Source organism: Sminthopsis crassicaudata, chromosome 2 (assembly GCF_048593235.1).
Source record: "Sminthopsis crassicaudata isolate SCR6 chromosome 2, ASM4859323v1, whole genome shotgun sequence".
NCBI lineage: Eukaryota > Metazoa > Chordata > Mammalia > Dasyuromorphia > Dasyuridae > Sminthopsis > Sminthopsis crassicaudata.
The window spans coordinates 325,841,022-325,864,547 of NC_133618.1; the positions used below are offsets into that span (position 1 = coordinate 325,841,022).

The 23,526-nt window shown below is 34.8% G+C and overlaps 1 pseudogene; it reads left to right on the top strand.

Moving 5' to 3' along the window:
* Positions 1-13,275: 13,275 nt before the first annotated feature.
* Positions 13,276-15,580, top strand: LOC141552821 (heat shock cognate 71 kDa protein pseudogene; annotated as a pseudogene).
* The last annotated feature ends 7,946 nt before the right edge of the window (positions 15,581-23,526 follow it).

A 23,526-nucleotide genomic window follows, 5' to 3' on the forward strand; every position in this document is an offset into this window, starting at 1 on the left:
CTTAACATATTAAGGAAGGAAAAAACGATATTGGTTTTAAAAGTTAATTTTTCTGTGAAATGAATATTTCTATATTAGATGAATCTCCCCAAACTATTACTCACCAGGACACTAGAGAAGGAAAACAAACTAAAGTTGGCCATTATGCCAAGAAGGTTAGTTATTTGACCCTTTTTACTTTCTTGGCCCCTTCTGCTTAGTTGATCATTCAAAGCCCAGTTTGTGTTTTAACACACATATTTGAGACAGTGACCGAGTTTTAACTAGCAATTTGCAGCCTCCCAGGAGAGGACCCTGAATCACAAAATCAAGAGTTTTTGTCATTTGTATCCATTTGTTGTCTCAGAGAATGGCCAGCCCTCGCTTGCGTGCCTTCAGCAAAGCAGGCATTTATGGTAGAAACTCTGAATAGAAGTTTTCCTGTTTTGTTTTGTTTTTTGATCACTTGTTTAAGTTCTGAGGAGAGAGACCTGGCCATTTTATTATAGAATGGGGTGTTTTCAATGCAAAGAAAAATCACAGTTTTGAGTTTTTACAATGTTTGCCCCTTTTCCCAGCAGGGATGTGTTTTGAGTGCCAGGAGACAAAAAGTGTGGCCTCAACAGCAGAATTCTAAAAAGAACATCATTTTCATTATGTAGTCAATCTCAATTACAAGCAAATGTTTTCTCTGTGGAGACTTTTCCCTTTTCAGAGCATTATGCAAGCCTCTTTTGTGGATTGAGAGAAAGGATCAGTGGTCAATAGGGAGCAGAGTGTTGTGTACAGTGGATTTTTGTATCCTTCAGTCGACTACATAATGCGTTTTGTCAGGAGAACAGCCCAACATCCTGAGCAGATTTGCTGAATTAAAGAGCACAGCGGGGATAGGAAACTTGTTGCTAGGTGACTGACAACTGCTACATGTCAGTATCTCTGTGCCCCAGGTTACTCATTCCTTTTCTTCTGCTACTTAATCTTGCCTTTTAATCTGCATCTATAATTAACTCTGTTAATACCTCCTATCCATTTGTTTCTCTTTCCCTGCACTTCAGTAAGACAATTTGCCACTATTTAGTCTTCAAACTCAGAACACAAATAATTTTTGGGCTCTATTAACTTCCTAAGAGGCAAGATGCTCCAGCCCCAGACATAGATGCACTTCTAGTAGATACTGCATGGAATTTTTCACCTCTTCTGACTTTTTAAAAGGGATACTTTTGCTAAACTGAATGGAAAATGAATTGTGGAAGAAATGCTTCTATTTTCCATTATTTCCAAAGTTTTGTTGTGCTTGGATAATGCACTGAAATGTTCCTCCTGTGCCACATTGCTAACTCTGAAACACAACTGAACAGTTAAAAATGCTTCACTGTCCTAGGTGTTTCCATCACTCTTGTCACTCAGAGAGACTTGTCCCTTCAAAGATAGTGGCAGGAATTGTTGCTTATGTTCTCCATCAGTTCTAAAAGGAGCTTCAGAAAAAGCTGGAAAACTCTTCATTTCACCATTTCTCTCTTCCCCCAATACTTATAAGACTTCCGTAATACCCAGTCCATGGAAGAAGAGAGCCATTTCATCGTTTGGGTAATTGCAAAACACAAGCAAATTGAATTTGGTTCTGATTGATTCTAAACTTTTATTTCTTTCTAGTTAGTACCTCCTCTGGATTAAATAAAGTAGTTAACTTTTTAAAAAAAACATCTGAATTTCTGCCATTAGAAGGACACAAGTATTTTCAGTGTGGGGAAAATGCTTTTTGACAATTCACAGCTAAGGTTCATGAAGACGTTCATATAGGAGGGTTGATACCCAATGGAGTGTGGGTCATACACACAGTCATACATCTAGAGCTAGTAGGGATCTAGTGCTAATAGGAGAATATTGGCATGCTGTATGTAGTCTATGAGTCATGAAGAGTTGGACACATCTGAATAACAAAGAGATCATTGAATTTAATTTTCCCATTACAAAGATGAAGAAGCCTAGAAAATGTAAATGAAACTGAGACCTAAGGGGCAGCTAGGTGGTACAGTGAATAGAGCCCAAGTCTGAAGTCAATAGGACCTGATTTCAAATCCAGCTGTGTGATCCTGGGCAAGTCACTTAACCCTGGTGAAGAAGAAGGAGAAGGAAGAGGGAAAGAAACTGAGATCTAGAAAAATTCAATGACATGCTTAAAGTCATACAATCAATATTTGTTAAATATTACTCTAAGGGATTACTAGCATCTGGGGAACAAGAAATGGACTTATGTGGAAGGTTTGGAGTAAGTTTTAATGAAACAAAGCTTCCCAAGAAGTGGAGGTGAGAAATGAGTACATTACAGTAATGGAAGGGACCAAGGACAAAGATTCAGAGATAGATGATGGAAAGCTATGTGTGAGGAAAGTAAGAAGGCTAATTTGATTGAAAGTCAGAGTACATGAAGGGGACTGGCATGTGATAATTTTGGAAATGCAAGGCAAGCTCAAATTGTGAAGAGTTTTAAAGTCAAAGTGCTTTTTATTTGATCCCAGAGGCATTAAGGAGCTATTGGAGTTTATTGAGTAGAGAGATGACATGGTCAGACCTGAACTTCAGGGCAATAGTTCTTTTTTTAAATGATATTTTATTTTTTCCCAATACATGCAAAAATAGTTTTCAACATTCACATTTGCAAAACCTTGTGTTCCAAATTTATCTCCCTTCTACCTTCTCTCCCCCCTCCCTAAGGCCTGAGCAATATGAAAATCAGTTCTGTGGAGATGGATTGAATGGGGAGAAACTTGAGGCAGGGAGATATATTAGAAGATGTGCATGTGGAGAGAAGGGACTGGATTCATGATGTAGAAATAGCAAGATGTAGGATGAGGAAAAGTAAGGGCAATATGGAGTTTTGGAAACATGATGTTGCCCTTGACAGAAATAGAGAAATTCATAAGGAAGATAGACTGGGGGGAGGGGAATATGATGAATTTTTGTTTTGGTCATGTTGAGTTTTGGAATAACTACAGAACATTCAGTTTGAATATCTCAGTGATAATTGGAGATAAATGATGGGAGATCAGATTAGAAATTAGAACTAGATCTGTAAATCTGAATCATTTGCAGAGAGATGATAATGAAACTCATGGGAATTAATGAGGTTACTAAGAGTGAATTGGGAGATGAAATGAGACAAAGAGACAGAAATACAAAGAAAGAGACAGAGAAGAGAACCCTTAGTGTTTATCTGTGGTTAGGGCTATAGTACTAATGTTAAACAAGCAAATATTCTGAGAAGGAATAGTTGGATATGTAGGTGAAGAACCAGAGGAAAGCAAGAACTTGAGAACCCAGATTTTCTAGTGGTTAATAGTATCACATATATTGGTTGTTGTGTTTCATGCTCAAAAAGGACCAAAATAATATCATTATGTCAACATAGTCAACTATGATCAGACCAATACAAACTTGGAAGACTATGACAGATCAGCTATAAATAGTTCACATGAATATTTAGAGTGAAGAAATGTCTAATTTAGCGTATCTCATTTCTTTTTAACTGCTGCAAATTTGCTTTGCTGATTGAGCACAGTACCCTGGGATGCTATACTCAGACCTCATCCAGAATCTTGGAACACGTGTTTCATCTGGATGTTGGCTGCTTCTGGGTCTGTACTAGGACAAACTTTGTTGTACCTGGAGGGTTATGCCATTCACTCAAGAGCAGGGGCTTTCTTCAGATGATCCAGGAGTAGATACCCACAAGTTTGGCAGCTGTAAGAGTAGTCAGAAGGATCTTCTAGGGCTCCTTAGGGAAAATACCTTGGATTAATGTTGGATCTGAGTTTCTGGTCAGTATAACATAGGTCTTTAGTTAGGGATCTCTAAACAAAACACACAGATGGTCCAGTTTCCCAGACATACAGATCTAGGTTCAAACAATGCAATTAAGTCTTCTCATAATTCCCATAATTACATTGTCAGGTACAAATCAAACTACTTAGGGGTCTCAAAAAGGACAAATTCTTAGAAGGGGGATTTACATATCACTAAGGGAACCAAGAACTTACTTAAACATCGTCAATATTAACTCACCAAGTCTTCTTATATCCTAGTGACCCATTCTCAATATCCATTTAATCAGCACATTTTCAGTCCCAGATGTCTCATGTAATTATATGTTCCTTAGATCTCTTTTCTTGGACAAAAGGCTCTGCTTTTGTGGTCCCAAATCTATATGTTCCTAGATAATTTTACCTCAATATTATTTTGTATTCTCACTTAAATTTGATTCTTCAATCTTGAAACTTCAGAGAATTTCAGTTTATATGTTATTTGCTATTTCTATCCTTACCTAAACCCCTTTACCTGATATAAGAATCTTTAAAAAATTTATGAGAGCCCAACTGCAAACGAACTCTTCTGACTTTTAAAATTATCAGATACTCAGATAATGGGAAAATAATTTCATTTTCTTTGCCATTATCCATTCAATTTATGTGTAAAATTCAATTTTGAGAACTTATTACTAAAACACTCTAACAGTCTGGATTTCTATGATAATTTTTGGAAGTTAATCATGTATATCACTACATAGTTCTTAGATAAAATCTAATCCTGTTGGTTTTCTCAAATTTTACTATTCCATTTAATTGGAAAACTTTCCCTTAACATCTTTGTCTTATTACTTTGAATAATCACTTTGCCTTAAAAGATTATCATCACTATATTATAATTTGATCACAAATACAGATTAAAATTATAAGATGTTCATATTTGTATCCTATTATAGTAACTCAAAGATATTCCAGTATCAATCTATTTTTGATAAATTTATCATTGTACCTACAAAACTTCTTCATTATAGAAATTTGTCATAAAAGAAAAAAGAGGGATATAGTTATAAAAATGTCATGTATCATAACAAGTGGAAAAACTCCCTTAACTCTATTTGATTCCAGGCATGAGTCATATCTGACAGCCAATCTTAAAGTCACATGGAATCAAAAGTAGGGCTCAGGATTAATAAATAGAGAAATTTCCTTTTCAAAAAGGAAATAGTACAATGGGGAAAGAGTCAGAAAGATCCTACCTAGGCTGAACTAAAGCCATCCAAAAACTTTTCTCAGGCACAGACATAATACTGTTAGCAGTTTCCAGATTGTAGCAATGCCATTTTCTACTATTGACTTGATAATTCAAAAAAGTAATAGTAAATAGCAATCTCAGGAATGTTTACCTTAAATAATAAAATTTCACTAAACACAATTTAGGGCTTGAATCTCTTTTTTGATGTTTCCATAATAATTAACATTTCTTATCTTTTGCTTATAGATTAAAACTATCCATATTCTGGGGTTCAGATATATAACAGAAACCTGATAGTTTTCTCATCATTGATATGTTGAAACTATACCCTCAAATCACCCTATAGATTTTCATAATAACCAAGAATTTCCAATGAAAACTTGCTATCATGGTATATTTATTATTATCTACTTTATAATAAAATATTTCTCATTAAACAGTTAACATTTTCAAATATATATTTTTATCACATCTTTTTCAAAGTTCAATTCATGTGTAACAGCACCAGATTAAAAAGTTGTTTTGCCTAAGAGCATTTGTTTCAAAGTCTCTCAAATTTCACAATATAAAAGAACTTAGAAATACAATAACAACACAAACAATAAACTTCAGATGACATCAATTTCCAAATTATCACACATAAAAGTCATTGATCTTATTACCTCTGACATTTTAAAATCACTTTAGAGTAATTAGGTATGGAACAATTATATTCAATTAAACAAATAATAATGTGGCACTTAGCATTTGCCCGACACTATGTTAAGCACTTTAAAATCATTATATCATTTTGATTCGCACAACAAAACTAAAAGATGGGTAGCACTATTATGCAAGATCAGAAACTGGAGCAGATAGAAATAAAATATCTTGCTTAAGATTACACAGCTAATAAATTTCTGTAACCAAAACATAATTCAAGTTTCCTTGTATTTTTTAAACCTATATTTGGGAATCTGATCTGAGATGAGAAGGGTTAACAAGGAGAGGATTTCCTGACATGGGGAGTCATAGGAGTCTCTTTCATTTAAATAATATTTTCTCTTTCCATGGTCAGATATGTCAAGGAAAAGTTAACGAGAATTTGCTATAAGTTGCAAATTATTTACCTATTTTATTCTTTTTTTCACTCTGGAATTACTTAAACCAGGTGCCTTCCTCCATTGCCCTAGAATAATGAAGCTATTAATCTAGCCATTTATTTAAAAAACTTTTATAAAATCTAATATTTCTTTTTTTCTTAAAAATCAATTCTACAAAATGATACACCAAAACTTACTAAGATATTTCAGAAAGGTGTGAATTCTTGGAATTAACCCCAAAGTCCCTGGAGTTCTCTGCTACAATCTTAAAATGAATAATATTCAAACTTCTTAAACTGCTCAAATGTTTTTAGTGGTTCCACAAACTATGATTATCTAATTTTATTTATGTAATTTCAACATAACCAAAGCTGAATGACAAAAAAAAGATGTCTTGCAATTTTTTTTTCTCTTTTCTTATAACCTAGTCTCCTTCAGAAAACCTAAAGTTCTTCTTACTGGGACAATTATTTCAACTATGAATGTTCCTTAATTTTTCTCAGTTTTCTAAATTCTCAGGCTATAGCTCTTAGAAGTTTTTTTCTGACTGAATGTAATTTAAGAATTTCAAGGTCAGACTTCAGGCCAAGATAGCAGAGAGGAAGCAAACAGCTGCTTGAGCTCCACATTTTCTCTCAGAACTTACTTTATGACAAGCCTCAGAATTAATGCTTGACTGGAAAAGAAACCCACAAATAATCACCAACAGAAGACATCCTTGAAATTCGTCAGAGAAGGTTGTGTTTACTAGGGGGAGGGTAGAACAGACTGGGCGCAGACTGAGGGCAGGCAGCCAGAGCGAGACAGGCAGCTCAAACTGCAGACCGGAGGGGGGAGGGGTGCAATCTCTTCCGTTTCTGCAAAACGACTTTTACCCCAGTGTGGATATTCCGTCTTGGCAGCAAGCCAGGAGCAGTGGAGAGGGTGTAAACACTGGAGGTAAAGAATAAGACCCTGGAAAGCTAGCACCTCTTGGGACCTGGCCACCCCCACCTCCACCCAGAGTGACTCAGCACGTTCTTAGAGCCTCACAGTGCAGAATCAGCACAGCCATCTCTGTCCTGCTAGTGCCTCGCTGCTGTCTCCCACAGTCTATAGAGGAACCCCGGAAACACCATCCAGGCCCATCCCCACCAGAAACAGACCAATTGTTTCTCTTGTCAATTTGTTTTCTTCAATTCCCTCTCTGGCAAAATGAACAAAAAATTTAAAAGGGCTCTATCCACTGACAGCTTCTGTATGGAGAGAGAGCAGACTTCAAACCCTGAGGAGACTAAAAGCAGATTGTCTCCAGAGGAATCCTCTAAGGGGGATATGATCTGCTCCTCAATACATAAGACTCTCATAGAGGAAATCAAAAAGGCTCTCACAAGAGAGCTAGAAGAGAAATGGGAAAAGGAAAGGGAAGCTTGGCAAGAGAGTCTGGAGAAGTCATTCCATGCATTTAAAGACAAAGTGGATAAAGAAAACAAATCATTGAGAAATAAAATTAGTGAGTTGGAAAAAGAAAACAGCTCTCTTAAAAATAAGATGGATGAAATGGAAAAAAATTCCATAGAAGAAAAAAACTCACTTAAAAACTCAATTGGACAATTACAAAAAGATATAAAAAAAGTGAGTGAAGAGAATACAATACAAATACATTGAAAATTAGACTCAAACAAATAGAAATGAATGACTCAAGGAGAAACCAAGTAGTCAAGCAAAACCAGAAAAACAAAACAATTGAAAAGAATGTCAAGTACCTTATTGGAAAGACAACAGACCTGGAAAACAGATCCAGGAGAGACAATTTGAGAATAATCAGACTCCCTGAAAAATGTGAGGAAAAAAAAGAGCTTGGACACTATTTTCCAGGAAATTATCAAAGAGAACTGCCCAGGCGTTTTGGAAACAGAGGGTAAAATAAACATTGAAAAAATTCATTGATCACCTACTGAAAGGGACCCTAAAATCAAATCACCAAGAAATATAGTGGCCAAGTTCAAGAAAAGGGGTAAAATGGGGGAGGAACTTAAAGGTGGGGAAGGGATACTAAAAAGGGAGGGCTGTGACATTTAACATGTATGGGATTGCCTGTCATCTAGGGGAGGGAGTAGAGGGAGGGAGGGGATAATTTGGAAAAGAAAATGAATACAAGGGATAATGTTGTAAAAAAAATTACCCATGCATATGTACTGTCAAAAATTATAATTATAAAATTAATTTTAAAAAAAAGGGAGGGCTGTGAAAAGCAAGTGGTGTTCACAAGTTTAATACTGGAAAGGGGGATAAGAGGGAAGGAAAGGAGAAAGGCATAAGCAGTGGTTAACAGGATGGCAAGCAATTTAGAATTAGTCATTCTAACCATAAATGTGAATGGGGCAAACTCCCCCATAAAGAGGAAGCAGTTAGCGGACTGGATTATAAGCCAGAATCCTACTATATGTTGTTTACAGGAAACATACCTGAAACAGGGTGATACATTCAGAATAAAGGTAAAAGGGTGGAGCAAAATCTATTATGCTTCAAGTGAAGCCAAAAAATCAGGGATAACCATCCTTATCTCAGATCAAACAAAAATTGATCTAATTAAAAGAGGTAAGGAAGGGCATTATATCTTGTTAAAGGGTAGCATAGATAATGAAGCAATATCAATATTAAACATATATGCACCAAGTGGTACAGCATCTAAATTCTTAAAAGAGAAATTAAGAGAGCTGTAAGAAGAAATAGACAGCAAAACTATAATAGTGAAAGATCTCAAACTTGCACTCTCAGAATTAGATAAATCAAACCACAAAATAAATAAGAAAGAAGTCAAAGAGGTAAATAGAATACTAGAAAAGTTTGATACGATAGATCTTTGGCAAAAGCTAAATGGAGACAGAAAGTAGTACACTTTCTTCTCAGCAGTTCATGGAACCTATACAAAAAGTGATCATATACTAGGACATAAAAACCTCAAAATCAAATGCAGTAAGGCAGAAATAGTAAATGCATCCTTTTCAGACCACAATGCAATTAAAATTACATTCAATAAAAAACCAGGGGAAAATAGACCAAAAATAATTGGAAACTAAATAATCTCATACTAAAGAATGATTGGGTGAAACAGCAAATCATAGACATAATTAAGAACTTCACCCAAGAAAATGACAATAATGAGACATCATACCAAAATGTGTGGGATACATCCAAAGCAGTAATAAAGGGAAGTTTTATATTTCTAGAGGCCTACTTGCATAAAATAGAGAAAGAGAAGGTCAATGAATTGGGCTTACAACTAAAAATGCTAGAAAAGGAACAAATTAAAAACCCCCAGACAAAACACAAAACTTGAAATTCTAAAAATAAAAGGTGAGATTAATAAAATTGAAAGTAAAAAAACTATTGAATTAATTAATAAAACTAAGAGTTGGTTCTATGAAAAATCCAACAAAATAGGTAAACCCTTAAGAAATCTGATTAAAAAAAGGAAAGAGGAAAAGCAAATTGATAGTCTTAAAAATGAAAAGGGAGAACTAGCCACTAATGAAGAGGAAATTAGAACAATAATGAGGAGCTACTTTGCCCAACTTTATGCCAATAAATTCGGTAACTTAAATGAAATGGAAGAATACCTTCAAAAATATAGCTTGCCCAGATTAACAAAGGAAGAAGTAAATAGTCTAAATAGTCCCATTTCAGAAAAAGAAATAGAACAAGCTATTAACCAACTCCCTAAGAAAAAATCCCCAGGACCAGATGAATTTACATGTGAATTTTACCAAACATTTAAAGAACAACTAACTCCAATGCTATATAAACTATATGAAAAAATAGGGATTGAAGGAGTCCTACCAAATTCCTTTTATGACACAGACATGGTACTGATACCTAAACCAGGTAGCTGAAAACAGAGAAAGAAAATTACAGACCAATCTCCCTAATGAATATTGATGCTAAAATCTTAAATAAAATTTTAGCAAAAAGACTACAGAAAATCATCCCCAGGATAATACACTATGACCAAGTGGGATTTATACCAGGAATGCAGGGCTGGTTTAATATTAGGAAAACTATTAGTATAATTGACCATATTAATAATCAAATTAATAAAAACCATATGATCATCTCAATAGATGCAGAAAAAGCATTTGATAAAATCCAACATCCATTCCTACTAAAAATGCTTGAGAGTATAGGAATAAATGGACTATTCTTTAAAATAATAAGGAGCATATATTTAAAACCATCAGTAAACATCATATGTAATGGCGATAAACTGGAACCTTTCCCAGTAAGATCAGAAGTGAAACAAGGTTGCCCATTATCACCATTACTATTCAATATTGTACTAGAAACGCTAGCCTTGGCAATAAGAGCGGAGAAAGAGATTCAAGGAATTAGAGTAAGTAATGAGGAAATCAAACTATCGCTCTTTGCAGATGACATGATGGTATACTTAGAAAACCCCAAAGGCTCTGCTAAAAAGCTATTAGAAATAATTCAGAACTTTAGCAAAGTTGCAGGATACAAAATAAATCCACATAAATCCTCAGCATTTTTATACATTACCAACATGATCCAACAGCAAGAGATACAAAGAGCAATTCAATTCATAATAATGGTCAATAGTATAAAATATTTGGGAATATATCTACCAAAGGAAAGTCAGGAATTATATGAGCAAAATTACAAAACACTTTGCCACAAAAATAAAGTCAGATTTAAATAATTGGAAAGACATTGAGTGCTCTTGGATAGGCTGAGCGAATATAATCAAGATGACAATACTCCCTAAACTAATCTATTTATTTAGTGCTATACCAATGAGACTCCCAAGAAACTATTTTAATGACCTAGAAAAAATAACAAAATTCATATGGAAGAACAAAAGGTCGAGAATTTCAAGGGAAGTGATGAAAAAAAAAAATCAAATGAAGGTGGCCTAGCTGTACCTGATCTAGAACTATATTATAAAGCAGCAGTCACCAAAACCATTTGGTATTGGCTAAGAAATAGACTAGTTGATCAGTGGAATAGGTTAGGTTCATAGGGTAAGATAGTGATTAAAAATAGCAATCTAGTGTTTGACAAACCCAAATATCCCAACTTTTGGGATAAGAATTCATTATTTGACAAAAACTGCTGGGAAAACTGGAAATTAGTATGACAGAAACTAGGCATGGACCCACACAACACCACATACTAAGATAAGATCAAAATGGGTCCATGATTTAGGCATAAAGAACGAGATCATAAATAAATTAGAGGAACATAGGATAGTTTACCTCTCAGACTTGTGGAGGAGGAAGGAATTTGTGACCAAAGGAGAACTAGAGATCATTATTGATCACAAAATAGAAAATTTTGATTACATCAAATTAAAAAGCTTTTGTACAAACAAAACTAATGCAAACAAGATTAGAAGGGAAGTAACAAATTGGGAAAACATTTTTACAGTTAAAAGTTGTGATAAAGGCCTCATCTCCAAAATATACAGAGAATTGACTCTAACTTATAAGAAATTAAGCCATTTTCCAATTGATAAGTGGTCAAAGGATATGAACAGACAATTTTCAGATGATGAAATTGAAACTATTTCCACTCATATGAAAGAGTATTCCAAATCACTATTGATCAGAGAAATGCAAATTAAGACAACTCTGAGACACCACTACACACCTGTCAGATTGGCTAAAATGACAGGAACAAATAATGATGAATGTTGGAGGGGATGTGGGAAAACTGGGACACTGATGCATTGTTGGTGGAATTGTGAAAGAATCCAACCATTCTGGAGAGCAATCTGGAATTATGCCCCAAAAGTTATCAAACTGTGCATACCCTTTGATCCAGCAGTGCTACTACTGGGCTTATATCCCAAGGAAATACTAAAGAAGGGAAAGGGATCTGTATGTGCCAAAATGTTTGTGGCAGCCGTTTTTGTAGTGGCTAGAAACTGGAAAATGAATGGATGCCCATCAATTGGAGAATGGTTGGGTAAATTATGGTATATGAATGTTATGGAATATTATTGTTTTGTAAGAAATGGCCAACAGGATGAATACAGAGAGGCTTGGAGAGGCTTACATCAACTGATGCTGAGTGAAATGAGCATGACTAGGAGATCATTATACACTTCAACAACAATACTATACAAGGATATATTCTGATGGAAGTGGATATCTTCAACATAGAGAAGAGCTAATCCAATTCCAATTGATCAATGATGGACAGAATCCACTATACCCAGAGAAGGAACACTGGGAAATGAGTATATGTTAGCATTTTTTTTGTTTTTCTCCCCAGGTTATTTTTACCTTCTGAATCCAATTCTTCCTTTGCAACAACAACAACAAAACAAAATTCGGTTCTGCACATATATATTGTACCTAGGATATGCTATAACATTTAATATGTATGGGAATGCATGTCATCTAGGGGAGGGGGTGGAGGGAAGGAGGGGAAAAATTCGGAACAGAAGGAGTACAAGGAATAATGTTGTAAAAAATTTCTTATACATGTGTACTGTCAAAAAATGTTATAATTATAAAATTAATTAAAAAAATCCAGAGAAAGACACTAAAAAAAAAAGAATTTCAAGGTGAATCCAGATCACAACACAAACATGACACAGATATTTTACATTTTACAAAAATACAAACACAGACAAAAAGACAAGACAGATACAAATATAAAAAATTTTTAAGAAAGTGAACAATTTTAATTCTAAATTTACACTGGCACATAATTACCGAATCTTGAAGTTTAAAAACAATTAACAGAGGTGTGCAATTTAAGGAAAGATATCCTTACCAGAGTGAACTGAGACAAACTGGGTCACCAGAGGGACCCTGGAGTTTTCCTTACAAAGAATAGTGAGTTCAATAAAGGAGGAAGCTTGGAAGATTGGAGCAGGGATAAGAACAGAAGACTTGCCAGACAAGGGGGAATCGAACTCTGGAAAAATAAATCTCTGATGGTACCTAACTTATTGCTATTGATACTGAAAAGTCCAGTAGTTTGATTCCATGTTCAATTCTACCTCTCATGTTGATTAATATCAATTTAACTGACATGGCTTGCTAACCTGTGTATGTCTGCAACTGAACAGACCAGAGAGAGTCTACTAAAAGCAGCAGTAGCCCTTAATTCTCCACAGTGGTCAGTACAACCCTAACTCTCCAGCACAATGTTGAAGGGATCTGCAGTTGGCATTGATCTTGGTATCACTTACTCCTGCATGAGAGTCTTCCAACATGGGAAAGTAGAGATCGTTGCCAATGACCAAGGCTATGTCACCTTCATCTACACAGAACATTTAATAGATGATGCTGCAAAAAATCTTTTTTAAAATTAATTTTATAATTATAACATTTTTGATAGTATATATGCATAGGTAATTGGATTCAGAAGGTAAAAATAACCTGGGGAGAAAAACAAAAAAATGCTAACAGTTTACACTCATTTCCCAGTGTTCCTTTTCTGGATGTAGCTGATTCTGTCCATCATTGATCAATTGGAATTGGATTAGCTCTTCTCTATGTTGAAGATATCCACTTCCATCAGAATATATCCTCATATAGTATTGTTGTTGAAGTGTATAATGATTTCCTGCTTCTGCTCGTTTCACTCAGCATCAGTTGCTATAAGTCTCTCCAAGCCTCTCTGTATTCATCCTGTTGGTCATTTCTTACAGAACAATAATACTCCATAACATTCATATACCATAATTTACCCAACCATTCTCCAATTGATGGGCATCCATTCATTTTCCAGTTTCTAGACAATACAAAAAGGGCTGCCACAAAATGCTGCAAAGAATCAAGTTGCAATGAATCCCACCAACACAGTTTTTGATGCCAAATGTCTGATTGGCCAAAGATGTGATGATATATAGTTGTACAGTCAAATATAAAGCATTGGCCATTTATGATGCTGAATAATCAGACAGGCCTAAGGTTCAAATGGGGAGCAAAGGAGAGACCAAAAGTTTCTATTCAGAAGTATCTTCTGTGGCCTTGCTGAAAGAAATTACTTAAGCTTACTTCAGGAAGACTGTTACAAATGCTGTGATCACAGAAGCAGGCTATTTCAATGATTCCCAACATCAGATCACAAAAGATGTTGGAACTATCACTGGTCTCAATATGCTACAAGTCATCAATGCGCCAGCTGCTGCTGTTATTGCTTATGGCTTGGATAAAAAGGTTGGTGCTGAGAGAAATATTTTGATCTTTGATCTTGCAGGTGGTACTTTTGATTTTCCATTGTTGCCATTGAAAATGTCATTTTTGAGATTAATTCCACCTCTAGGAATACCCACTTGGTTGGGGAGGACTTTGACACCCATATGATCAACCATTTCATTGCTAAGTTCAAGCAAAAGCACAAGAAGGACATCAGTGAGAACAAGAGGACTGTTCACTATCTATGCATCATTTTTAAATGTGTAAAACATACCCTTTCTTCCAGCACCTAGACCCATATTGCTTTATGAAAATGTCAATTTCTATACACCAAGCACCCAATCCTGTTTTGAAGAGCTGAATATTGATCTCTTCCATGGCATACTGGATGCTATGGGAAAGGCTTTAAGAGATACCAAGGTAAATGAATCACAGATTAATGACATCATCCTAGTTTGTGGTTCCACTTGCATCCTCCAAATCCAGAAGCTTCTCCAAGGATTCTTTAATGACAAGGAGCTCAACAAGAGTATCACTCCTTATGAGGCTATTGTCTATGGCATAGCTGTCCAGCCTACAATTTTATTTGGAAATAAATTTGAAAACATGCAGGATTTGCTTCTGTTGGATGTCACTCCTAGTTTTTTGGAATTGAAATTGCTGGAGGAATTATGACAGGTATTATAATCAAACATAGTACCACCATCCTCACCAAGCACACACAGACTTTTACTGCCTAGTCTGACAACCAAACTGATATGCTTATCCAGGTTTATGAAGATGAGAAATCAATGAGAAAAGATAACAACCTGCTTGCCACGTTTGAGCTCACAGAAATCTTCCCAGAATCCTGGGATGTTCCTCAAATTGAAGTAACATTTGATGTTGATGCATATGGCATTCTCACTTCTGCTGTGGATAAAAGCACGGGCAAGGAGAACAAGACCATTATCACCAATGACAAAGGTTGTCTGAGCAAAGAAGACATTGATCATATATGATCCAGGAGGCTGAGAAATACAAGGCTGAGGATAAGCATAAAGACAAGATATCTTCCAAGAACTCTCTTGAATTTTTTGCTTTCAAGATGAAGGTTACCATGGAAAATGAAAAATTAGTGATGAAGACAAACAAAAGAACATCCTTGACAAAAGTAATGAAATAATCAGCTGGTTGGATAAGAACTAGACTGCTTAGAAGAAAGAATTTAAACATCAGCAGAAAGAATTGGAGAAGGTCTGCAAAACCATTGTTACTAAGGTGGGTTCCCAAGGGGTGGAGCAGTCTTTCATTGAAAAGGTTGACTAAACAATTCATAAGAAAGACATTCCACACAACTTTACTAAAATTGAAGGACTCAAATTTGTAGCCACGGCAGTAGCAGTTTAAAAGTAACATTTAAGCTACTGTGTAAATCTGGACATTTTAAATACTTGAATGTGTGCAGAAGAAAACAACATTATACTTTATTAGTACTGTAATAAGCAAGCAGAATGAATTAGTGTCGTGGAGAATAAATTATATTTAAAAATTGGTGCAAAAAAGATGAGACGGGAGAGTCAGAAATCAAACAGAAATTTAATTTCAAAGTGAGGGAAATGTCTTGCAAGAAAGGACACATGTGCTGGATCTGAGTTGTAACCCAGCAACAATGAAACAAGTTTGATTGATGATGAAATTGGAATACTGGTACTTGTCTGGTGCTTATCCAAGATCAGAAAACCCCTAATAGTGGTCAAAGCAATTCAGTAATTATCTGCTTTTGCCAGAGGGTGAGATCATCCAAAGCCCAGGTGATCCCCTGGAATTTGATATAATTTGGATTTCTTGGCTGGACACAACAAGGTGGGTCTGTAAGATTAAACACATTCCCATAAGTGCCCTTCCTTGTTTGCCTCAGGTTAATACTTCAGACTTGCTCTGCCAAAGGCATCCAGCCATCCAGGACTTCAGTCACCACACTACCAGCCTGCATTTCTCCATTATGACCCACAAAATCCTCATCAATGAAGTTCACTTCAGGCCTCATATAAATTCACACTTCAAAAATACCTGGGGTTTCTTCCTCTAATTGGTTGGTAGAGTGCTCCTTCTATTTCCCACCAAATTGCACTCATCGGGACTTCTCTCCATGTTCAACATCATTTCCTTAGACTATCTCTCCAGTCTCCCTCCTTTTCAACCTCCTTCTATGTGTTGACTTTCCTGGTAGAAATGTAAGCTCTTTGAGGGCAAGAACTATCTTTATTTGTATTCATTTAGCATTCAGGTCTTGGTACATAGTAAAAGCTTAACCCATCCCTGTTGACTAACTCACTACACTGTGCTACCACCTGAGCTTCTTACTTCCTTTTCTTCTATACCAACTAATCATTTTGCAAAGAATTCTTAACATTTTTAAGAGAGTTTTAAAAAAATCTTTGCAGATCACAAGCCTTGTACCCTTCCTTCCTTCCTCTATTCCTTTAAGTACTCATTCATTTATTCATTCAATGAGCACTTATTAAATGCTTATCAAGCTTAATATGTGGCAAGAACTGTGCTAAGCTTTGAGGCTATAATGACAAAAAAGAGAACATATTATAATTGTAAACAAATATCCTGATTAATTTTATATATGTGAACTAACTTCTGGTGCATTTTAGTTGGGGGGGCATGCTGAAGGAAGAACAATACCAGAAATGATTTTTTGGTGCAAAACTTTGCAATTATTAATGAGAATTCTTAAGACTGTTCATTTAGGTGTGTGGAGTGGTTTTTCTAAATTAACTCTCAGATCTGCAAGACTCCATTGGAAGAATATTAGGAGAGGTCAATCTGTCCTCAGATACAATGTATTGTCAATCTGGATACAGGATGATACAAAAATGCCAAAGGGTTTTAAGTGCACATTTTCTTACAGTCTTGTGTGTACTATAGGTAATACTGTTTTGCCATAGCTGCAATTTTTTAAAGTGCTCATTCTGACCTTTCCAAATGAAAAACCACTGGTTTACTATGGCTTTTTATCCCTGTTAGACTTTGTAGCATTAGCTATAATTGAAGTAACTGGGGGCTAGTTGAAGTCTATGAAGGTCCTGCTTCAGTGGTGCTTAAAAGCACCTTCTGCTTAGAGAATTAGGAGGTCAGAATAATAAGGGCCATTAGGATGTCATTTACTACATTTTCATTTTGTCAATTTCTATCTTTTAATGTGATGGCCTGTTTGAATCCTATGTGCAGGTATTAATTTTGTTCCTTTTGAATTCCTTCTCTATTGGGATAAAAACCTTGTGTTGTACATGGTATCTGAGGATTTTTGGATGAACACATAGTAAAAAGGACAAAAAAGTGTATGGTTGTGAATAGTGGGTCCAAATAAGTTCAAATATTTGCCTTGGCTCCAAGATTGATGAAATTAGAGTTGGATTTGAAAATCTTATTCTTTTGCCTCTTGAGGATGGAGATAAAAAAAAAAAAACCAAAAACAAAACAAAGCAAAACTCTCTATTCTTATCACCATCCCTTTACTCACCCATGGAATTAAGCTGGGTGGACTCACTCTTAGTATATTGCTCCCTTTTCTGCCCTATTGACCAGAAATGATCACAAGAAAGGTAACAATATCTTGAAATTGGGCATTTTCTCTAATAGTACCTACATAATCCACTATTCCCCAAAAGTTATCTAAGAAGTAAGATCTAATCTTTGTTAGTAGTATTTTATTTACCAAATGAAGAAACCAAGGCAGAGTGGATGAACGATTTACCCAAAATTATGCAGTAAATCGGGTACAGAATTGGGATTTCCATTACCTAACATTACCTAACATTGTGTCTCTGAAGATCCCCTTGCTGAATCCAAGTCTTGGATCACATAACAATTCACTGTTTATCCCCATTCTGGCATTTTATATGTGGCTAAGCTGGTAACAATGACTCTCTGCCCACATATTTGTAAGAATTTTCCCCCAGTAAAGCAAATTGGAAACACTGAGAAAAGCACACCCAGAAACCAATGAGAGAGGCTTGTGGACACCTTCAGTCACAAGACCAAATAAAACAATTTCTATCCTAGTAGACAATAGTAATTCCAGTACCATTCTACTTTCAGAAATAGATTCTCTGAGAAATCTATTATGTTTCAGTAGTTTTCCTAAAGTATTGAAAATTGTGGGGGCCATGTAACATGGCTGTGTTAAGTGGTCAGAGTATAATAATACTAAATGAAGAGCAAGTTTTTCTTTTGTGAAGAAAAACAACTAGAAATTTGGAATGCTTTTGACTTATGGGTATTTACCACCATTACCTAGTTTTCACATAAATATTAACTAAAATACTTGTTATAACATTAACTGCTGACAATTTAAACTGTAAGAAGAAAAGTTGCTTTTTGGCTAATGAAAACTTCTAGAAAATCAGCCAAATACTTTGCTAACTATAATAATAACTAGTGAGCTATTAAAATCAGTTTTTTTAAATGCTAAAATAATTATATAACAGCATCAAATAATGTTCACTAAGAAATTGCAATATTTGGTGGGTATTCACATCTGCTTTTGCAGAGATGCTGTCTTTCACATATTTCTTAAATTTATCTTTCTCCCAAAATGTGTAACTAATTGACACAATTTTGCAAAATAAGCCCAATGCACTAATAGAATTATATCAATATTCCCTTTGCATCTGTAAAGACCTAACAACATCAATTATTAATCACTGACTTGCAATAATTGTTAGTAGCTTTGCAAGAAATTGGTGCAATTTTATAAAAAAAAATGTAATAGCTCTTTCTCTTTTTGCTATTTCTCTTATATTGGGTGTCTATTCCATAAGCTAATATAGCTTCAAATGTGATTATATTAATAACAGATAAATGTTTTGAGATGCAGAAATAATAGATAGTAAACATAATCATAACTAGATTGGAGTGAGTAGGATTTTTACTCAAATGTTTTTCAATATCTGTGGGGAGAGGGAGAGTGCATTCATATCTCCATCCATTGGCTTTTGCTACTTTGTGGTACAATTGCCCCCAGAATGACACCAAATGATACACTCCCCTTCAGAGTCCTATCACCTTGGTATCTGTTCCCGGGGCACATTTCTCCCCATCAAGCCCTTCAGGAGTGAGAGTTGGATTATCTGGGGGATGGATTTGTCTCTTTCCAGATACAACTGTATTCTTAGTCAGACTGCCTTCTCTTTTACTACTGAAACTCTTCTACAACTGTTTGTGCCTCCAGTGAAACAATACCTAATTGTGGTTCTGATAGTGAAAGTGTTTTGTGACTGCCTTCATTTTCAGAATACTAGAGGATAGTCTTTTAAAAAAAAAGATTTCTCTAGAGCAGAAGTTCTTAAATAATTTTTCTTTTGCACATGATAAACTCCTTTGGAAATCTAGTGCAACCTGTGGACATCCTGCAATAATTTTTTAAAAAGTAAATATCATTTTATAGTGATTTCAATTATAGTGAAATAGTTATCAAAACTTTAAGCTAATAGTTTAAAGCTGCTTTTGAGACACTTTGTATTTGAAACTAAAACAAAATGAGTTCATGAACCCCAGGTTAAGAACCCAGGCTCTAGGATTAATAGAATTAACACTTGCATATAGGATTTAAACCAGGCAAACCAGAAGTCTTAAATTAGCAACGTTATACAATCATATATATCACACTCTAATTAATCATTTACAAGTCATGGCACAAACTTCTTTGGAGTAAGCAGATCCTTTTCATTTTATTTTGTTGATCATTAATAAATAAATCTATACAGTCCTAAAAATCACTAGAAATTCTTTTATCAACTATTGTTAGATTGGGTTGAGCACAGACCTACGAATTCATGCAAAATACCTAAGATTTTTAAACCATAGAATTTCATTCTGTCTGCAAATGACAAGAATGCTGCCTATGGGCTTAGCTGAGTATCTTCATAGGGAGCTATCAGCTTGGTAGGAGACCCCAGTTGTTCATGGACACATATTCCTTGGTTTATTCAATAGTTATGGTCTAAAGCAATCTTTCTGGTCTACCCACTACCAAAGTTGGACACCTACTGTTCCTTGAATTATCTGACAGGAGAGCATCCAATTGATGACCCTTTTAGGGCAGCAAATTAATCTTAATCTATCTGCTCCAAAGAAGATTATTTAATTTTTTCCACTTACTATCCCTTTTTGTCCAAGAAATTTTATGGAACCCTGGTATATAGGTATACAAATCAAACATTTATTGAGAATAAATCATAAAGAAATTTTATTTCAAAATAATTCTTTGGAATATATATATGTATATCTATATACATATATAATTTTACTATTTATTAAAGATGAAAGCAAATTTGCAAACTGAGGTGGATTGCCTTTTTATTTTTACATAAAGAATTAAATCTTGACAGAATATTTGGTACTTTTTAATTGTCATATATTTTACAATTCCCTCATAGAGTTATGCAACACCATATGGGGCTACAAACCATATGGAACTACATATGGGGCAAGTTTAAGAAGCTTTGGAGAAGACCAAAACAGTCTGTCTCCTGGCCCAGGACATATTGGTGCCAGGGATTGGCTTGTTTTTTGTGTTCTCAGCACCTAAAACAATTCATTGAACATAGTATTCTATTTGTAAATGTTCACTGAATTCTTATTGAATGATAAGCCAATATTAATATTTTCCTGAAAGTCTTCACTAGAGTCATAAACATTCTCCCCATTTCAAATTTTACTCAACTGTCAAACTGATTTTCCTAAAATGCAGGTTTGTCCCTTTTGTCAATTTGTTCATTCAATAAACTCCAGTGACTCCAAGATCAAATGTAAAATTCCTTTGCCTTTCAAAATACTTCAAAAACCCTCCTATCTTTACAAGATTCTTACGCCTTACTTCCATCTTTGTAATCTGTGATCTAATGACATGGACTTCTTTGCTATCTTTCCTAACATGATTCTCCATCTCTCTACTCGAAGTGTTTTCATTGGCTGTCTTCCATGCCTGAAATGTTCCCCTCTCTTTACCTCTGCCTTCTTCCTTCTTTCAAATCTCAGCTAAAATTCCATCTTCTTTATGGAGCCTTTTTTGCTTATTGCTGATGCCTTGCCTCTTTCTGTTATCTCCAATTTTTCTATACAAATACATATGTGTATGTATATTGTTTGTACATAGCTGTTTGTATGTTGTCTCTCACATTAGATTGTGAGGTTTTAAAGAACAGGGACTATATTTTAGCTTTCTTTTCATCCCCAACATTTGACAATAATGTCTGGCACACAATAATTTCTTTAAAATTTTTTAAAATAAATTTTTTATTTTCAAAATACATGCAAACTTGGTTTTCAATACTGACCTTTGCAAAATGTTATGTTCCAAATTTTTCTCCCTTCCTTCCCCCACCTATCCCCTAGAAAACAAGTAATCTAATGCATGTTAAACATTTACAATTATTTCATACTTATTTTCACAATTATCATGCTACATAAGAAAAATCACATCAAAAAAGGAAAAAAAAATGAAAAAGAAAACAAAATGCAAGTCAACAATAAAAAAGGTGAAAAGACTATGTTATGATCCACACTCAGTCCCCACAGTGCTCCCTCTGGGTGTAGATGGCTCTCTTCATCACAAGACCATTGGAATTGGCCTGAATCATCTCATTGTTGAAAAGAGCCATGTCCATCAGAATTGATCATCATATAATCTTGCTGTTGCTATATACAATATTCTTCTGTTTGTACTCACTTTACTTAGCATCAGTTCACGTAAGTCTCTTTAGGTCTTTCTGAAATCTTCCTGTTGATTATTTCTTATAGAATAATAATACTTTATAACATTCATATATCATAACTTGTTTAGCCATTCTAAAATATCTGATGGGCATCCACTCAGTTTCCAATTCCTCACCACTACGAAAAGGTCTGCCACAAACATTTTTGCACATATGGGTTCCTTTCCCTCCTTTAAGATCTCTTTGGGATGTAGGCTCGGTAGAGAGACTACTTGATCAAAGGGCATGCACAGTTCCAAATTGTTCCACCAACAATTTATTAGTGTTCCACTTTTCCCACATTCCCTTCAATATTCATCATTATCTTTTCTTGTCATCTTAGCAATCTGAGTTGTGTAGTGGTAGCTCAGAATGGTCTTAATTTGCATTTCTCGAATCAATAGTGATTTAGAACATCTTTTCATATGACTAGAAATGGTATCAATTTCTTCATCTGAAAATTGTTCATATCCTCTGACCATTTGTCAGTTGGAAAATGCCTTATATTCTAATAAATGTGAGTCAATTCTCTATAGTTTAGAAATGAAGCCTTTATCATAACCCTTATTTGTAAAGATTTTTTCCCAGTTTTCTGCTTCCCTTCTAATCTTGTCTGCACTGGTTTTGTTTGTATAAAGCCTTTTAAATTTAGCATAATCAAAATGATCCATTTTGCATTTCATATTGTACTCTAGTTCTTCTTTGACCATAAGTTCCTTCCTTCCCCACAGATCTGAGAGGTAGACTATCCTTTTTTTTTCTAATTTACTTATAGTGAGACTCTTTATGTCTAAATCATGAACCCATTTCAACCTTATCTTGGTATATGGGGTTAGGTATTGGTCAATGCCTAGTTTCTGCCATACTATTTTCCAATTTTCACAGCAATTTTTGTCAAATACTGAATTCTTATCACAGAAGCTGGGATTTTTGAGTTTATCAAACACTAGAATACTGTAGTCATTGATTATTGTGACTCATATAATAATTTCTAAATTATTGTATATAAATGTGAAGAGAAGAGGACCCAAAACAGGGTAATTAATGGGAAGACATGGGTGAAGAGCTAGCAAAAGAGACTGAGGAGAAGTCTAGACTGAGAAAGTGCAAATTTACTCTCATAGTTTTTTTGTTATTTTGTTACTTAAATGATTATTTTATGCTAATAACTTTTCCTAATATTGAGCCATCTTTGCTTTCCAAACATAAATTCCATTTGTTCATAATAAATTATTTGAAGGCATATTGAACTAATTACTTGGCTGAAATTTCCTTTAAAATTTTTGCAGTGATTTTCATTAGTGAGATTAGTATATAGTTCCCTTCATACTTCCCTGTTTTGTAATATGTGGTGCTATTTATCATCAGAGTTAGTGAACTATCTTACTTTTCAAAATAGTGTCTTCAAAAATAAGTTTCTACAATCAGCAGGATGATTTCAAAGAGGCCTGGAGAGACTTACATGAATTGATATTAAGTAAAGTGAGTAGAAACAGAAGAACAGCA